The 18,606-nt window shown below is 38.6% G+C and overlaps 1 protein-coding gene and 2 non-coding genes across 3 annotated transcripts in view; 2 read left to right on the forward strand and 1 right to left on the reverse strand.

Moving 5' to 3' along the window:
• The window catches only part of MEGF9 (multiple EGF like domains 9), a 118,559-nt gene that overhangs the window by 61,071 nt on the left and 38,882 nt on the right, over positions 1 to 18,606 (forward strand). The gene's annotated exons all lie outside the window — the stretch shown is intronic.
• On the reverse strand, positions 2,096 to 2,229 carry LOC126010186 (small nucleolar RNA SNORA51). The gene has a single exon (XR_007496313.1). It is a non-coding gene; the product is annotated as a small nucleolar RNA SNORA51 (small nucleolar RNA).
• Positions 13,840 to 13,946, forward strand: LOC126010537 (U6 spliceosomal RNA). Its single transcript, XR_007496561.1, has one exon. It is a non-coding gene; the product is annotated as a U6 spliceosomal RNA (small nuclear RNA).

Genomic DNA, 18,606 nt, shown 5'->3' on the forward strand with positions numbered 1-18,606 from the left:
CAAAGAAATAGTAACAGTGGATAGGGCATTTACCTTGCACACAGCTGAACTGAGTTAGTTTCTCAGCATCCCATATGGTTCCCCACAAGTACCCAGTACCACAGGAGTGATTTCTGAGTGCAGAGCCAGGAGTAATCCCTGAGCACACCGGGTGTGGCTCCAAAACAGAAAAAAAAAAGCTACATTTATCAACATTCTGGTATCCAAACACATTGTCTCAAGGAATTACTGGCAGAAATGCAAACAAAATATGAGTAGCTATAAATAAGCAGAATACTCAGGAAGATCTTGCAAGATGAAGTTGATTTTGAATGTGAAGAATAGTAGTAGCTGATGTAAGAACAAGTTATCTGTAGCAGATTGCAAGTAACTCACTATTTTTTGAGAATATTGTTCTAATCCAAACTAGAGAAGTTAAAAGCCTGATTTAAGTAAAATATTGATGTAGGCGATTGAGTCAATGATACTAGAAAGAAAGGAATCAGTCTGAGATATCTGGAAGATCAAATCTATAAATCTATGGAACTGGATGGTTAATTGTGTTTATGGAATAAGGGAAGATATGCAGGTTTATCACACCCTTATTTCTTTTGACTAGGGCTATGAGTGAAGAGATTTCATCAAGTAAAAATATAGATACATAAGCAAGTTAAAAGAAGGCAATGAAAAAAGGGGGGGGGCGGAGTGGTGGTGCGAGTGGTAAGATGTTTGCCTTACAAGCACTAACCTAGGACAGACCTTGGTTTGATCCCCTGGCTTCCCATACCATTCCCCAAGCCAGGAGTGATTTCTCTTTAATATTCTTTTTTTTTTTTTCCGGTTTTTGGGCCATACTCAGTGATGCTCAGGGGTTACTCCTGGCTATACGATCAGAAATTGCTCCTGGCTTGGTGGACCATATGGGATGCAAGGGGATCGAACCATGGTCCGTCCTAGGTTAGTGCATGCAAAGCAGATGCTCTACTGCTTGCACCACTGCTCCGGCCCCTCCAGGAGTGATTTCTTTTTTCTTTTTTTTTTTTTTTTTTTTTGTTTTTGGGCCACACCCGGTGACGCTCAGGGGTTACTCCTGGCTATGCGCTCAGAAGTCGCTCCTGGCTTGGGGGACCATATGGGATGCCGGGGGATCGAACCGTCCTAGGCTAGTGCAGGCAAGGCAGGCACCTTACCTCTAGCGCCACCGTCCGGCCCCTCCAGGAGTGATTTCTAAGAGCATTGCCAGTAACCCCTGAGCATCCCCGAGTGTGGCCCAAAAATATCACAAAAAGAAAAAGAAGGCAGTGATAATATTTGGTATGAAAATGTTAATTTTGATGCCATTAATCACATATACTATACTAAATGCCAAACTTTTTGTTTGTTTGTTTGTTTTGGGGCCACACCCGGCAGCGCTCAGGGATTACTCCTGGCTATCTGCTCAGAAATCGCTCCTGACAAGCATATGGGACACCGGGCCTCAAACCAACCACCGTAGGTCCTGGATTGGCTGCTCTGAAGGCAAATGCCGCTATGCTATCTCTCAGGCCCCTAACTGCCAAACTTTTTAAGATTTTATTTTTATATAGGAAAAGAAAGAGAATTTCATAGCATTATTTTATTTACAAAATAATTTTAGAATAAGTTGTTTACTTTAAAATGACTTCTATATATTATTGCAATTATACTTAAATTAAGTTTTTTTAAGCACTTAAATATTTACTTTCTTAGAGGTTGAAAATTCAAAGACAGCCATCTTGGGTTTGGGGAGATAGTGAAGAGAGTAGGGTACTTACCTTGCATGTGACTTATCTGGTTTGAACCCCCTGAGTTTCATATGATCTTTCAAACACCACCACAAGTAATTCCTGAGAGCAAAACCAGGAGTGAGCACTGAACCTCACTGGGTATGGCCCAAATACCAAAACCAAAAAACCAAAAAACCAAAGGTGGGGTAGGGTGGGGAGAACAAAATAAAAACTTGGGATTTGGGGGCTTGTGAGATAGTACAAGGGCAGGGGTTCAGGTATTTACCTTGCATGATGGCTCTTGTAGGATTCTCCCCCACCCACCCCCAAGATAACTCTCTTTTATGAAAATGGGTATTTTTTTCTTTTCTTTTTGTCCCCCAATTCACACAATACAGACCAAGCAAAGGGTCTGTGTTGAGGTGTATATGGGGTGCATTTACTGTACCTCCTCTTTCTATACAATCAGTGTAAAGAAACAGCCTGTGGTAAAAATTGGGAAGCTGTTTACCAGTGCAACATTCCCATGACCAATATCCCAAGTGTCCTTCCTCCCCACCCCTGTGGGGTTCATCATGTGATTAGGATGTGTCTTGGGTGCTTTTCCTTGGATCTCTTTTAGCTGGTACTCTTTGGGCATGTAGGATTTGGTTGCATGCACTCTTCAGCTATGGGGATTTCTCTGCAATGACATCCTTGATTGTTGATACTTCATGGTGGTTTTCTTCCTGTGTCTTTGGAATGATTCCAAATGATTATTTCCAGTGGTTCTTATATTGGTTCTGTTGGGTTTATCGAAGACTTCTATTTTTGTCTGTTCATATTCTTTGAAGACTTTTCCCCTTGTCTGATCATTTGTTTTGAAACTCTTTTCCAACCTCTTGTTGTATGGAGTTGTTATGCATCTTATCTCCCAGCTCTCTGATTCTATCCTTAGCCGCCTTACTCTGGTAGAGAGGCCTTCTAGTGAGGTTTTATTTTTGCCTACCAAGTTTTTCAGCCCTGTTATTTCAGTTTGAAATTTTCTTATTTTTACTCTCAGGTCCTCTTGATTCTTATTTGTGACACGTTCAGTTCATTCCCTGCTTCCATGTTCATTCTATGAACATCCTACATATTTCTTTTCTCTAGTCCTTATCTGAGAGGGTAAATTTTTCAGGTAAATTTTTCTGGTTACTTTTTCAGGTAACCAGAGCTACCATCTTCATTCTCTAAGCATGGTGGGACCTGCATTGTTCCCCCATTGTCATGGGTGTAGTATGATATATTCTATATCCTGTGCTGGCATTCCTTGACTAGGAGTGGTGTGCAGCCTCGAGTGGAGTAGAGTAGTGGTGCTTCACTGGCTCTTTGTCTTTGATTCAGATTCCATCCCTCACCTGGGCACTGCTGACTTGGCGTCTGGGTCTGAAAGCCTCAGGCTCTGCCACCTGTGGCCTTGTTGTCTCTGACCTATTTATTTAACAACTTATCTGTAAGATGCTTTATAGGTCTTGTAGAAAATAACATGCCAATAAAACAGTAATTCTCATTCTAAATTACTTTCTGTAGTCTAGTGTGGACACTAAGAAATAGACTATGTACCTATAAAACAAATGATAAATTTGCCTACATCATAAAATATAAAGATAAAATGCAAGGGGGTAAGAAAGTTGGAGATGGTGTTTTCAGTTGCAAGAATCAGATAACGTTATTGAGAAGGCACATTTCCAACTGATTTGAAGAAAGGAAAAGATCTGGAATTAAGAAAGTGGAAAAGGAAATCTATTAGAGGATAGGAAGTAGAATCATGTCCCAGGGAGGCTTATTCATTCCCTGGAGATAAAGCAGAAGAGCAGTGGAACAGAGGAGATTGACTTGGCAAGTCTTGCTGAGATCAAGACTAAACAGTAATGCCCAATGAATTTGAATTTTATTTATGAATTAAGAAGGATGATCATGCATGGAGTCTATAGTTAATCCCATGACAGTACACGTCAGGGGGGAGAAACCCTGAACAAGGGAATTCCCTCTATAATATCCCCAATAGTTACTGTCCCTATGCAGGGGGAAAAAGAAAAGGAAAAAAAAAAGCACAAAACAATCATTTTTACGCATATTTATTTATCGATTGATTGATATTTTTTGACGTCTTTATATTAGTGCTGAGATTGAAATTGATGTCTCCAATATTATTTTATTTTATTTTATTTATTTTATTTTATTTTATTTTATCTTATCTTATCTTTCTCTTTCTTTTTGCACTCCTGCATGAGTTGATCTCAGAACTGAAGTCTGTTGTGTGGTGCTAGTCTTTATTGCTGTGGTGCTCACTGGTTATTTAATTTGATATTTCTTTTCTGTATTGTGGTGGTGTTTCAATTGCCTCTTTCACATCCTCTCTCAAACTGAGGTTGAAATCCTCTGGAAGGACTCCGCCTATTTTCAGCATACTTGACTTCTTTTTTTTTATTTATTTAATTTTTTCCCTCTTATTTTGTACCCCAATCTATTGCTTTTCTTTCCTTCAAACAAAGCCACATAACTCGATTTATCTAGCTCCGCTTCTTAAATAGAGGGGGAGACAGGGAAGGGTACCAGGACCAAACAGATATATGATCACTAATAGTGAGCTGGACAAAGAGGGACCACCTACTCTAGCAGTCCGGGGGGGTGATGGTGGGGTAAATGGGTTGCAGAAGGGGAACTGGGTTGGGAGGACAAATTTGGTGTTGGGTATTCCCCTGATTCAGTGTTGATATGTACCTAAAATACTACTGTGAAAGATATGTAAGTCATTATGATCAAAATAAAAATTAAGAAAAGAAGGATGATCAGCATTGTAAGTGTAAGAGGACGAGCGAGGGGAGATTAGAGGAAAGTGAACCCTCCGAGGGTGGACATTAGGGTCATCACAGTGAGCACAGAGAAAAAGGAAGGATAGAAACTTGTGAAAAAGGTGATATGTATGCCTCAGTGTTTCTATGCTCAGTTCTTTCGAAAGTTTTTTTGTGTGTGTTAAGCCTAAAGGAGGTTTGTATTTCTAAGTTGAATTTTAAAAATTGCTCAGTTTGAGAGTTCCTTCCAAGGCCCGTACCCTCTCCCTAGGCATCCCTTTCTTCTGTTATTGCAGGCTGCAGGAATCAAATCTGCTTTGCTCTGCTTTAATTGTTCTTGCCACCCACTGCATCCCGTAGGACTTTTGTTCCCCCAAGCCTAGCTGGTGCGTGTCAAGTAATGTCCCCATACCCATGTTCTTTCTGGGTTGCTAAAAATAAATCAAGAGCCCTTTATCTTTTAAGGGTCTTTAAAACGATTATTCTTCATAGAGAGACCTATTAACACTTAAGAAAGTTTCAAGTGCTTTTCCTCAAAGAGAGTTCAGATACAGGCAGACATCTTATTTTTTTTTTCAACTAATTACTCACTTACTCATATATGCCTTGATGGCATTAATCCAGTGTCCTCCTTCTAAGGACAGCTTTTATCTAACAATTAATTGCTAATTTTCCTGTAACTCAGAGTCATCTGCTATGATCTAAATATCAGGGGGATATGGTTCTGATAAGGTCACTCATGTTGGTTTTCACTCCTATATCAAATTTCTGGGTGGAAACCTGGCCATGAACAAACCCAACAGAAATGCTTGTTCATGATGCTTTTACTGGTCCCAATTCTTGCAGAAGAACAATAGTTCTCTGAGAGAAGCCAAAACCATTCAGTGCCAAGATCTTTTAAGGATGTTTAAACCAAGACTCCAAAAACCATACAGGCCCTTAATATCAGCTCCTTTGCTTTAGAGATGGAGATACATCCCGATGTGTAAACCAGCCTCAAGAGCATTGGGTGACATTTTATGGACTCTTCTGTCTGACAAGCTCCACATGTGCCTCCATTCTTTTTTTTTGTTTTGTTTTGTTTTTGGTTTTTGGGCCACACCCTGTGACGCTCAGGGGTTACTCCTGGCTATGCGCTCAGAAGTTGCTCCTGGCTTCTTGGGGGACCATATGGGACGCCGGGGGATCGAACCGAGGTCCGTCCTAGGCTAGCGCAGGCAAGGCAGGCACCTTACCTCTAGCGCCACCGCCCGGCCCCTGTGCCTCCATTCTTAAAACAAAAGACCTCGTTAAAACATTGGTCTTGTTCAATCATGTTCCCTGTATATTAGGTAACAAGTGAAACCTAACACAAATGACTTTTTGTCCCTGTGGGGAAGGGTCTGCTTCAAGGTTATTCTAACCCAAATGACAAAGAAGTCATAAAATTCTCTTTCTAAAGAAGAAACCACAGATTTAATTTTCTGCTAAATGTCTTGCTGATAGGTCATTTTGCTATACCTTAAAAGTTAAAAAATCTTAGAAACATATTGAGTTTTTCTCATCTATGGTTTGACTTTCTATGGTTTGAAAATATCACACAGCCTGGCAAATTCTGCTAACATTATTAACCATCACCATTGACCCTAGAACGAACAGTGTTAATGTTGAACCTTTGTTGTATGCCAGTCTAAGTACTTTATCATTGTATCTATCACATGGACAAAATAACAACCAACTGAAGTAGTGTTATTCTCATTTAACTCATGAAGAATTTGAAATCTGAATAGTGTTACCCACCCAGACAACTAATAGGTAATCCAAACAGGTTTTAACCAGCCCCTATCTGATTATTCTGTATTCAGTAAATCCTGGTACTTGAGTGGCTGAATTTCTGTTTATTTTCCAAATAATCTCCATATCTACCCTACGTTTAATGACCACAGACATAATTTCCTGGAATGGAAAAATTATCTTTTGAATGACCAAGATTACTTTTTCAGTAATAAATCATGTGAGCATCACATACACCTCTGCTTTCTGTAGTGAGAAGAATACTAAATTTGTGATATTCTTCCAAAATTAATACCTCTGTCTAATCATAACATCAGACAAAGCTAGACTGATAATGTTTTATGAAATTCTTGACTTTAATTTTCTCAGGAAAAAGTTATGGGTAAAAAGATAACATTAGGTCAAGTTAAATGACAAATAGAGTCGTAATAATTTTCTATTGTCTTCACCGATTGTTTTTTAGAATATAATATTTCAAAATAAAAAGTTCAGACTTGGGGCCGGAGAGATAGCATGGAGGTAAGGCGTTTGGCTTTCATGCAGGATGTCATCGGTTCAAATCCCGGCGTCCCATATGGTCCCCCGTGCCTGCCAGGAGCAATTTCTGAGCCTGGAGCCAGGAATAACCCCTGAGCACTGCCAGGTGTGACCCCCCCCCCCAAAAAAAAAAGTTTAGACTATTGTGATTTGTAACAGCCTATCATGGCAGCATGGTAGTACTGCTGTCTTATTATTGGAAAAAAGTTGGTCTCGTCATTATTCTTATTAACCCTAAGTGCAAAGTAGAAATCAGGATAAGAAAATAAACTTTGCTAGCATGAAGATCTTCCATTTAGATGAATGATCTTGTGAGTAGGAATGCAATTAAATTCCTTGCCTGTTCTAATGTTTTTTTTTAATACCTTTTCTTCCTAAAAGTATCAAGGGAGAGCTTCTAAAATTTATTTTAGTAGACATGCTGAAAGAGAAGGATGCTTGTTTCCACAGGAGGCCTTTGTCTCCTGAAAAAATTAAATCAGCATGACTTTTCATTTCTGATTTTTTTTATGGCAAGAAGTTTTTGAGAGGACAGAGAAATATGGGACCATTTATCTATCCCTTTTTGTCCTTAGTTATGACTTTTGTTTAAAATATCTAAATTGTTCAATTCCTTGAAATTCCCTCAGCAATGATTATTTTGACAAAGAACACAGGATGAGTTTAAAAATTAATTCCACAAAAAATTAATTCCACAATTGTGTTTCCTTATGTGTTAAATTCTCAGGTATGTATATCCATAGGCATCAACAATTTAGGCAATGTTGTTCCCGTGTAATTAAGCAGATTTCTAGGAAATACTACCAAAGATCTGTTATATCATTACAGTTAATAGTGTTTTTTTTCTCCTGTATATCTTCTCACTTGTTCTGATAACCCTAAGAGGTAAAGATTATGCATAACAAGTTATAGATGAGGTTTTAAAAAAAGACTACATAATAAACTCAAACATGGATAGCTCTGAAATATCTAAGTGGGAAAGGCAATATAAGGTCTTTTGATACAACATCTCATATTGGTTTTGTTCAATAAAAACTCCTGTGCACTCAGTTCTGGGTTACTCCATACCCTGTGATTAAGAGAAGGAGTTGCCAGGAGCTATATGCCTTACAAATACAGTGATTAATAAGTATGTTTTCTGTGACAGTCTACCACATTTAATAGATTCTTAAAGATATCTGAAATATGAGGCCGAAGAGATAGTCAGGAGCTATATACCTTAGAAATACAGTCATTAATAAGTACGTTTTCTGTGACAGTCTGTGGCATTTAATAGATTCTTAAAGATATCTGAAATAGGGGCCGGAGAGATGGCAATGAGGTAAGGCGTTTGCCTTTCATGCAGGAGGTCATCGGTTCGAATTCCGGCATCCCATGTGGTCCCCTGTGCCTGCCAGGAGCAATTTCTGAGCCTGGAGCCAGGAATAACCCCTGAGCGCTACCGGGTGTGACCCCCCAAAAAAAAAAAAAACACAAAAAAAAAAAAAAAAAAGATATCTGAAATATGGGATCAGAGAGATAGCATAGAGGCAAAGCACTTGCCTTGCATGCACAAGGACGGTGGTTCGAATCCCGGCATCCCATATGGTCCCCTGAGCCTGCCAGGAGCAATTTCTGAGCGTAGAGCCAGGAGTAACACCTGAGAGCTGCCGGGTGTGACTCAAAAACCAATATATATATAATATATATATATATATAATATATATAATATATATATATATATATATAAACTTTCTAAATTTGATGTTTCAGATATATATGTATCTGAAACATCAAATTTAGAAAGTTTTATTCTAAGCATTTATATTAGAAGGTCTTAGACTTTTTTCTCACATTGCTAGAAAAAATAGTGAAAATATGGCTTATTTGTCCATAATAGAATTTCTTACGTTAACTTTTTTCAGGAGTGAGCACAGGGCTTATTTCTGGTTCTGTGCTCAGGGATCACTCTTGGTGGTGTTGAGACCAAATAGGGTGCAGGGGATAGCTACATTGAAGGCAAATATTCTGTAGGCTCTACATTCACTCTGGCCACTGTATTATCTTTCTTAATCGAATTGTTCTCTATGAAACTGCATAATCTAGGAGATGAAACAGAAGGAACCTAAGGAAATCGGTATTTAATGAGAACTGACAAACCTCTATGCTTGGTGGTTTATATATATATATATATATATATATATATATATATAAAATCTTTTTGACTTCTCAGAAAGACTTCACCATCTTGTTCTTAGAAGCTGACTTAGGAACAAGGTATAATTAATAAACAGCTAGCTGAACTGTCTGTCTGACTCCGACGCTCTCCCCCTCATATGCCCTAAAACGGAATGGGCAAGATTAGACTTGGCGTTGTGAGGCTCAATGTAAGTGTAGGCCCGAGTGTGGGTAGGCATGATTCACCAACCTAGAAATGGAAAGATAAATCTAGAAATCAGATCTGGGCTACAGTGGAAATAATTATTTCTTGAAAGAAGACAGTGTGAAGTGCTGAGACTCTCCTTGGAAAGTGATTTGAAAAGCAGGAATCAGAACTTTATAAATATAAAAGCTGAGCCCATTGGCTTTCAGGGGAGCGGGTTGATGGCAGTTCTTTGACATGTAGGAAGAGATCTGAAAGTTTCATGGATATTGGAGGTGGGGAGAGGGGCGTGCGGAGGCACAAACATTGGAAGCAGCAGCCAGGCTTTGAGAAGTGGACAGTAATTGGAATTCAGCGATTGAGACTATCAGTGCTAAGCTCAAAGGAAGAAGTAGCAAATGGAACTTAAAGAGAGCATCTTCTTAGGTCATCAGTGATACCAGATTAAGGACTCAGCATTATGACCAAAGGCAGGAACTAAACAGCTTATCAGTATACTTTACCAGTATACTAAGTATAAAATGAGGGGCCCCTGTGGCTGCAGAAGGTCAGTGGTTCGAATCCCAGCATCCCATATGGTCCCCTGAGCCTGTCAGGAGTGACTTCTGAGCATAGAGCTAGGAGTAACCCCTGGGCGCAGCTGGGTGTGACCCCCCCCAAAAAAAAAGAGGGGCCCGAGCATTAGTACAGTGGGTAGGGCATTTGCCTTGCACACCGCTGACCAGGTTCAACCCCTAGAAACCCATATAATTCCCAGAGCCTGTCAGGTGTCATTTCTGTGTGCAGAGCCAGTGTGAAGAGGGGAACAATAGCAATTTAGACTATGTGGTTTTGGTTCATAAATAAATTAAATTGAACAATAAGGAAAATTCAGAAAAAATTATATGAATGAGACATTTGAACATATGGCAGAAAAGATACTAACGTTTAGGGGGAAAGATAATAATGGACTTTAATAAGCTGAATTAGAGATTGTGCCTCTACCTTACGGTAAGAACAAAATTAAAGTTCTTGCAAATTAAAAAATTGAAGGTTAAAAATATATTTCTTAGAAAAACTCTGAATAGATTTCTTTGACATAAAAATATGCTAGGGTGGGCCCGGAGATATAGCACAGTGGCGTTTGCCTTGCAAGCAGCCGATCCAGGACCAAAGGTGGTTGGTTCGAATCCCGGTGTCCCATATGGTCCCCCGTGCCTGCCAGCAGCTATTTCTGAGCAGACAGCCAGGAGTAACCCCTGAGCACCACTGGGTGTGGCCCCCCCCAAAAAAAATATATATATATGCTAGGGTGATAACACAGCAGGTAGGACATTTGTCTTGCACAGGCCAACCGGGGTTTATTCCCGGCATCCCATATGGTCCCTGAGCCTGCCAGGAGTGATTTCTGAGCGCAGAATCAGATGTAACCACTCAGCACCATTGGGTATGGCACAAAAGAAAAAAACAAAACAAAAATTAATATGCCAGGAAGTTTTTAAAAATACTTTCACTATGTGCTAGTTACCATTAACTAAGTTAATCTTCGCAATAAACACATAAGAGAGGGTACTATTGAAATGTAATAAAGGGGGCCTGAGAGATAGCATGGAGGCGAGGCATTTGCCTTGCAAGCAGAACGACAATGGCTCGAATCCCTGGCATCCCATAAGGGTCTCCGAAGCCTGCCAGGGGTGATTTCTGAGCGTAGAGCCAGGAGGAACCCCTGAGCGCTGCTGGGGTGTGACCCCAAAAAACAAAACAAAAAAATGTATTGAAGGCCACATGACTAGTAAGTGATAAAGATAGTATTTGAATCTGGGTAGCCTAAATATGAAGTTTGCATCCTACCTCTGTCAGTAAACTATATGATTCATAAAATGAAGGCCTTTGCACTTTTTTGGGTGTTGCTCAAAAACAACAAAAGTTAAGCTTACTGTTTTTTAAATTTATCTATTCCTATAATGATATTTTTTTCAACTTAAAAATTGAAACTCAAAAAAATTTTGCAAGCTTTTGTCAATAAAGCTGCTAGAGTGGGGATGCTAAACTTTGCAAGGAAACCTTCTTCAATAGGGGCATTTGCAAACTTCTAGATACAACAAAACTAGAGTGCTCGATCTTAACATTTTAAGAGAGATGAACAGCACCATCTCATTTCATTCACAATTAAATATTTGAAAAGATCTCACCTGAGCAGAGATTGAAATGGCAACAATTAAGTCAGCTGACAATTAATATAAAAACTTTCAATTGAATGATAATGGATGGTTGGAATTAGACATTCAGTATTTAATATAGTCAGACTAGATTTATAATGGTTTTAAATTAATGATGATGTCTGGAACCCAAATCCTGTTATAAGACATTGCTACTTCAATAAGTTTTTAAAAGTGGTTATTCTATGAGTGTTGCAAGTCCATTAGGATGAAGACATTGAATCCTTCTAATTCTCTTTCATTAAGCACAGAGAAGTAATCTATAATATAGGTGAGTGAGTGGAAAAGTTGTATATCAACAAGGAGAAGATCTGGGCCCCAATGCTGATGACTCTCAGTTGTGTGGTCTTGAAAATTAAATCATTTTATGCTGCTGAAGCTCTACTGTATTGGGAATTGATAGAAACTTTTATTAGCTTACCATATACTTAGCTGTAATCATGGAAAGGCACTTATTATACATTTTTTGCTGATTTTTATTTTCTGAAACATTATTAGTCTGACTTTCATACATTAAAAACTTACCCTGCCCATTAATCAGGCATAATAATGTGAGAAGCTGAACCTAGGGGTCTCATGAATATTGCACTTTGCACCTTAATGTTTCCAGAGTTGGGGAAAAATGTTTACAGGCCCCTTTACCAGTCCCCCCCACTTACAAGGTTCAGAATTCACAAGCTTAGGGCTTAGGTCCTAAGCTTAGGTCCCTGGTACATACAGTCAATGTCAACATTTTTAGTTAAACATATTTGTGTTTGCTCTTCTGGAAATAAAGCTATCGAAGTTTTCATTCATGTGGAAAATAAACTCTGAATTCTAAACATTAGAAAATAATTTATAGACTATTGCAAGCACACAAATAAATGAATACTTACCTTCTTAGTAAAGGAACCCCCTTGTTATTTTTACAGGGGTTAGAAAAGCATATAAATGTTATCATTTGAGAAGCATTTTTTCATTTAATTTTTGAAATGCTTTTGTTTTACAATACTATGATGCAGGTGATACTAAGACCTTAAGTTTCTCTCTGTTTAAAATGACTTTTGAAGGGCTAGAGGAATAGAATAGAAGATAGGGTACTTGCATTCCATGTGACTGACCTGGGTTAGAGTTCTGGCATCCTACGTGACCTCCCAACGTCACCAGGAGTGATCCCTAAGTGCAGAGCAGGAATAAGTCCTGGGCACTGCCAGGCATGGCGTCCAAAATAAAAGAAAGCAAAAATAAAAAATCTCTCAAAATTACTTTTTAAATGGAATACACACACATATATATGTATGATTACTAGAGTGTTGTGTGGGCTTGAGAATTTTGTTTTTTGGTTTTGGTTTTTGGGTCACACCCGGCAGTGCTCAGGGGTTACTCCTGGCTGTCTGCTCAGAAAGAGCTCCTGGCCGGCATGGGGGACCATATGGGACACCGGGATTCGAACCAACCACCTTTGGTCCTGGATCGGCTGCTTGCAAGGCAAACGCCGCTGTGCTATCTCTCTGGGACCAGGCTTGAGAATTCTCATGGTTTTGTTTCTTCCATTTAAAAGGTGATATAGTTGACCAGTATTCCAACACCACTTGTTAAAGAGGCTTTCCTTGCACTACTTTGTATTTCTTGCCCCTTTATCAAAGATTAATTGATTGCATATCTGGGGGTAAGTCTTAGAAGATTCAAATATATTCCCTTGATATAAGGATCTATCTTTATGCCAATGTCATGCTCTTTAATGACTATTGCTTCATAGTACAGTTTTTTTTTTTTTTTTTTTTTTTGTGGTTTTTGGGTCACACCCGGCAATGCTCAGGGGTTTTTCCTGGCTCCGTGCTCAGAAATTGCTCCTGGCATGCACGGGGGACCATATGGGACGCCGGGATTCGAACCGATGACCTTCTGCATGAAAGGTAAATGCCTTACCTCCATGCTATCTCTCCGGCCCCCATAGTACAATTTAAGATTGGGGAAAGTGATGCCTCCCATCCTTTTTTCCAAGGATTGCTTTAGCTATTCATGGATGTTTATTGTTCCAAATGAATTGCAGGAGTGTTTTATCCACTTCTTTGAAAAATGTCAAGGGTATCCTTAGAGGAATTTCTTTGGGGAGTATTGCCATTTTAATGATGTTAATCTTCCCAGTCATGAGCAGGTTATATGTCTCCATTTCCTTGAGTCCTCTTTTATTTTTTGTTTTGTTTTGTCTTGTTTTTGGATCACACCTGGCAGCCCTCTGGGTCTACTACTGACTCTATGCTCAGAAATTGCTCCTGGCAGGCTTGGGGGACCATATGGGATGCTGGGAATCACCGTTCTTCTGCATGCAAGTCAAACACACGAAGGCTGTGCTATCTCTCCAGGCCCCTTCTCTTTTATTTCTTAAAGTGATGTTTTGTAGTTTTCCTTGTATAGGTCTTTCACCTCTTTAGTTAAAAGTGGACTGTGTGCTCACTTTGGCAGCACATATACTAAAATTGGACCAATACAGAGAAGATTAGCATGGCCCATGCACAAGGATGACACACAAATTCATGAAACATTCCTTTTTTTTTTTTTTTAAAGATAAAATAAGAGTGGACTGAAGTACTTACTTGATTTTCTGAGGTCCAGTTGTGGAATTATTTTGTTAATGTCTCTTCTCTTTTAGAATTTGTATATAGAAAAGCCATGGATTTTTGTGTGTTAATTTTGTAGCCTGCCACTTTACTATACAAATCCATTGTTTCTAAGCTTTTTGGTAGAGTCTAAGATTTTCAAAATATAGTATCATGTCATCTGCAAAGAGTGAGAACTTGACTTCTTCCTTTCCTATCTGGATGCCCTTGATATATATCTTTTTCTTGACTGATTGCTATGACAAGTATTTCCAGTACTATATTGAATAGAAGTGGCAAGAAGGTCAACCTTGTCTTGTGCTAAATCTTTTATAGGAGTTTTTAAAATCTTTTAAAGGAAAGGCTTTTAACTCAGACCTTTAACATGATGCACAAAGTTGAAGTCAAAAATGGACTAAAGACCTTGATATTAGATCTGAAACCATAAGGTACAAAGAAGAAAATATAGGAAGACTACTACATGTCATTAAACTAAAGGCATCTTCAAAGTGGAAATACCACTGTCCAAAAAACTGGAAGCAAAGATATAAATAAATGGGACTACATTAAACTGAGTAGCTTTTGCACTTCAAAGGAAATACTGACTAGGATACAAAGGCTATCGATATAATGGGAGAAACTATTCACCCAATATCCATCTGATAAAAGGTTAATATCAGGGGCTGGAAAGATAGCACAGCAGCATTTGCCTTGCAAGCAGCCTATCCAGGACCTAAGGTGATTGGTTCGAATCCCGGCATCCCATATGGTCCCCTGTGCCTGCCAGGAGTTATTTCTGAGCAGATAGCCAGGAGTAACCCCTGAGCACTGCTGGGTTTGCCCCCCCCCCCAAAAAAAAGTTAATATCTAAAATATACAAGGTACAGATAGAACTTAGAAAAAAAAATCTAAGCACATTCAAAAATGGGGAGAAGAAATGAGCAAACATTTCCTCAAAGAAGAAATACAGCTGTCCAAAGGCACATGAAAAAAATGCTCTATATCACTAATCATCAGGAGATGCAAATCAAAACAACATTGAGATGCCATTTCACACTACAGAGACTGGCACACATCACAAAGAACAAGAACAATCAGTGCAGCCGGGGAAATGGGAGAAAGGAACTCTCATTCATTGCTGGTGGGAATGTAACTGGTCCAGGCTTTTTGGAAAACAATATGGATATTCCTTAAAAACCTGGGCATCAGCTTTCTTATAATTCAGCAAAACCATTCCTAGGGATATAACTTAAGAACACAAATATACAATACAAGAATGCTCTCTGGAAAGGAACTTATCCACTGCTGATGGGAATGCCATCTAGTCCAACCTCAATGGAAAGCGATATGGAGATTCCTCCAAAAACTGGAAATTGAGCTCCCATTCATCCCAGCTATTCCACTCCTAGGGATATACCCTAGGAACACAAGAATACAATACAAAAATCCCTTCCTCACACCTATATTTATTGCAGCACTATTCACAATAGCCAGGCTCTGGAAACAACCAAGATGCCCTTCAACAGATGAATGGCTAAAGAAACTGTGGTACATAGACACAATGGAATATTATGCAGCCATCAGGAGAGATGAACTCATGAAATTTTCCTATACATGGATGTACATGGAATCTATCATGCTGAGTGAAATAAGTCAGAGGGAGAGAGAGAGAGAGAGAGAGAGAGAGAGAGAGAGAGAGAGAGAGAGAGAGAGAGAGAGAGAGAGAGAGAGAGAGAGAGACGCAGAATAGTCTCACTCATCTATGGGTTTTAAGAAAAATAAAAGTCATTTTTGCAACAATCCTTAGAGACAATGAGAGGAGGGCTGGAACTTCCAGCTCACTTCATGAAGTTCATCACAAAGAGTGGTGAGTACAGTTATAGAAATAACTACACTGAGAACTACCATAACCATGTGAATGAATGAGGGAACTGGAAAGCCTGTCTGGAGTACAGGTGGGGATGGGGTGGGATGGAGGGAGATTTGGAACATTGGCGGTGGGAATGTTGCACTGGTGAAGGGGGGTGTTCTTTACACTACTGAAACCTAATCACAATCATATTTGTAATCAAGATGTTTAAATAGGGGCCGGGCGGTGGCGCTAAAGGTAAGGTGCCTGCCTTACCTGCGCTACCCTAGGACGGACCACGGTTCGATCCCCCGGCGTCCCATATGGTCCCCCAAGCCAGGAGCGACTTCTGAGCGCATAGCCAGGAGTAACCCCTGAGCGTCACCGGGTGTGGCCCAAAAACCAAAAAAAAAAAAAGATGTTTAAATAAAGATATTATAAAAAAAGAATGCTCTCTACATTCCTATGTTCATTGCAGCATTATTTACAATAACCAGAATCTGGAAGTGCCCTAGGTGTCTGACAATAGATGAGTGGCTAAAAAATACTGTGATGTTTTATATATATATACACAATGGAATATTATGCAGCCATCAGACAAAAATGAAGTCATGAAATTTGCTTCTATATTTAGCTAGACATGCAGGGTATTCAATGGAAAGTATTCCATTGAGTAAAATGAGTCAGAGGGATACAGATAGAATAATCTCACTCATTTGTGAGATATAGGAAAATAAAAGACAGGATGGTAATAATATTTAGAAACAAGGAAAAAAAAAGAAACAAGAGAGATGAAGGCCAGGAGGACCAGTTCCTGGTGGACTTGCCACAAAGGCTGGTGAGTGCAGTTAGAGTAAGGAAGGTCCATTATGACAGTGATAGTTGGAACTAGTCACTCTGGACAAAAACAGGATGCTGAGAGGAGAAAAAGTGACATGCATGGAACCCTTTTATTAAAAATAGTGCAAACCAAGTGTTCTAAAGGAGAGAGAGTGAAATTAAGTGTGTGTGTGTGTGTGTGTGTGTGTGTGTGTGTGTGTGTGTGTGTGTGTGTGTGTGTGTGTGAGAGAGAGAGAGAGAGAGAGAGAGAGTGGTTGGGTGGACTGGTGGAGAGTTGCTGTACATTCTAAGGCTAAAACTAATTATGAACAATATTGTAACCACAGTACTTCAATAAAGAAATTATTTTTAAAAAAGGTAAAGGGAGCAAGAAATAATTTTACTAGCTTAATCAAGTTAGTCTTCTGAAATTGTGGTTCTGAAAATATGACCCTTTTCATTTTATTTTGCCATTAATTTTATTGCTGACTTCTCAAATAAACTTAAATTTTTTATTTTTGTAAGATCAGTTATCAAAAATATTTTTTAACCTAGGCAATAGTTTTATTGGGTAGTAAGAATTTGGAGATAGATTTCTTCTAAACATATTTTAGATATTTGCCCTCAAAAATACAAGGAATGTTTAGCATAATAGCCCAATGTTTTCAACTATAAAGCCCATCTTTTTTTCCTCAAGAGGAGCTTTTTTTCACTGCATAGTGGTCTTTTCCATAATTGTAGAAATGACCTTTCACAATAACAGAAAAGAGAGAAACTATTTCTTGTTACCTTTAAAACCTTTGACCCAAATGCAAAATTTAGACTTGTCAAAAAATAACTTTTTATTTTGTTAGTTTTTCTAAGTAAAATTTCCTTAGAGTTAAAAAAAACTTTTTCCTAGCTTCCTTGTCGTACTATTTTAATAATTTGAAAGAATGTATAGCCAGCACATTTCTATTAATTCCAGACTCTTAGTTTTACTATTTATTTCAGTTCCTTCCAAAGCTAATTTAGTTTTAGATATTTCAAAAAGAGGAAGAAGAAAATGGATACTTTTATTTATTTTTTAGTTTTTCCTTAATTTTTTTCCACATCAGAGTTCTAACATACAACATGTCTGAGGAAGATGAAAAGAAGAAAAATAAAGTTTCTGAATAGCCACAAATAAATTAAGTTCCCTTATTTTGAGGATATCATTTTAATACGATACTGTGTGCAATATACTATGGTTTTTGCAGTTAAAAATTGATGACTTTGGGACAGAGGACCTGGAATACATGTTTTATCTGCCAGAATCCTGGCCTGGATACACACCCCCATCACAGTATGACCCCCATGCACCAACAGTGTGTCTCCCCCCAAACAAAACAAATAAAAAATGATGACCTGCTTTCAAATGATTTGCCACACACATAATTTATATTTTGAAAATCTCTGGAGGAAACCCTCCTGATATTTTTAGTCACACAAAATACGCCAAGACTTTTACTTGACAATTTAGAAAACATTGAACCAATTAGCTAATTGATAGAAAAGCATGTCTGATCTTTCTGACTTTAGCCAGAAATGTAGGTTGCGCCTAGCCTTTCTCTTTCCAAACATTTTTTTCCAAAACCTTTTTCTGCCCTGTGTTCATAATGTGCTCTTTTTTTTCCTGGCCACATTTCCCCTCCAAGCTAGTAATTATTCCCGTAAATTCTTGCCATTTTTCTAGGTTTGTTAGCGAGACTTAAAAAACTTCATTTTGTCTGCCAGAGAGTCTTAACTGGTTTTCAGAATTTTCAAGATAAATCTCAGGATCTTGGATTATTTTCATTATTATTAGTGTATTCTTTTTGGGGAACTCATTGTGTCATGGGCGCTATGCTAAGTATGTGGCTGTTAATTCTCTCAGTAAGTTTGTTAAAAGTGTATTCAGTCTGCAAGAAATGAGAATAGTCTAAAGTAGA

The sequence above is a fragment of the Suncus etruscus genome, chromosome 5 (assembly GCF_024139225.1).
Source record: "Suncus etruscus isolate mSunEtr1 chromosome 5, mSunEtr1.pri.cur, whole genome shotgun sequence".
Taxonomy (NCBI): domain Eukaryota; kingdom Metazoa; phylum Chordata; class Mammalia; order Eulipotyphla; family Soricidae; genus Suncus; species Suncus etruscus.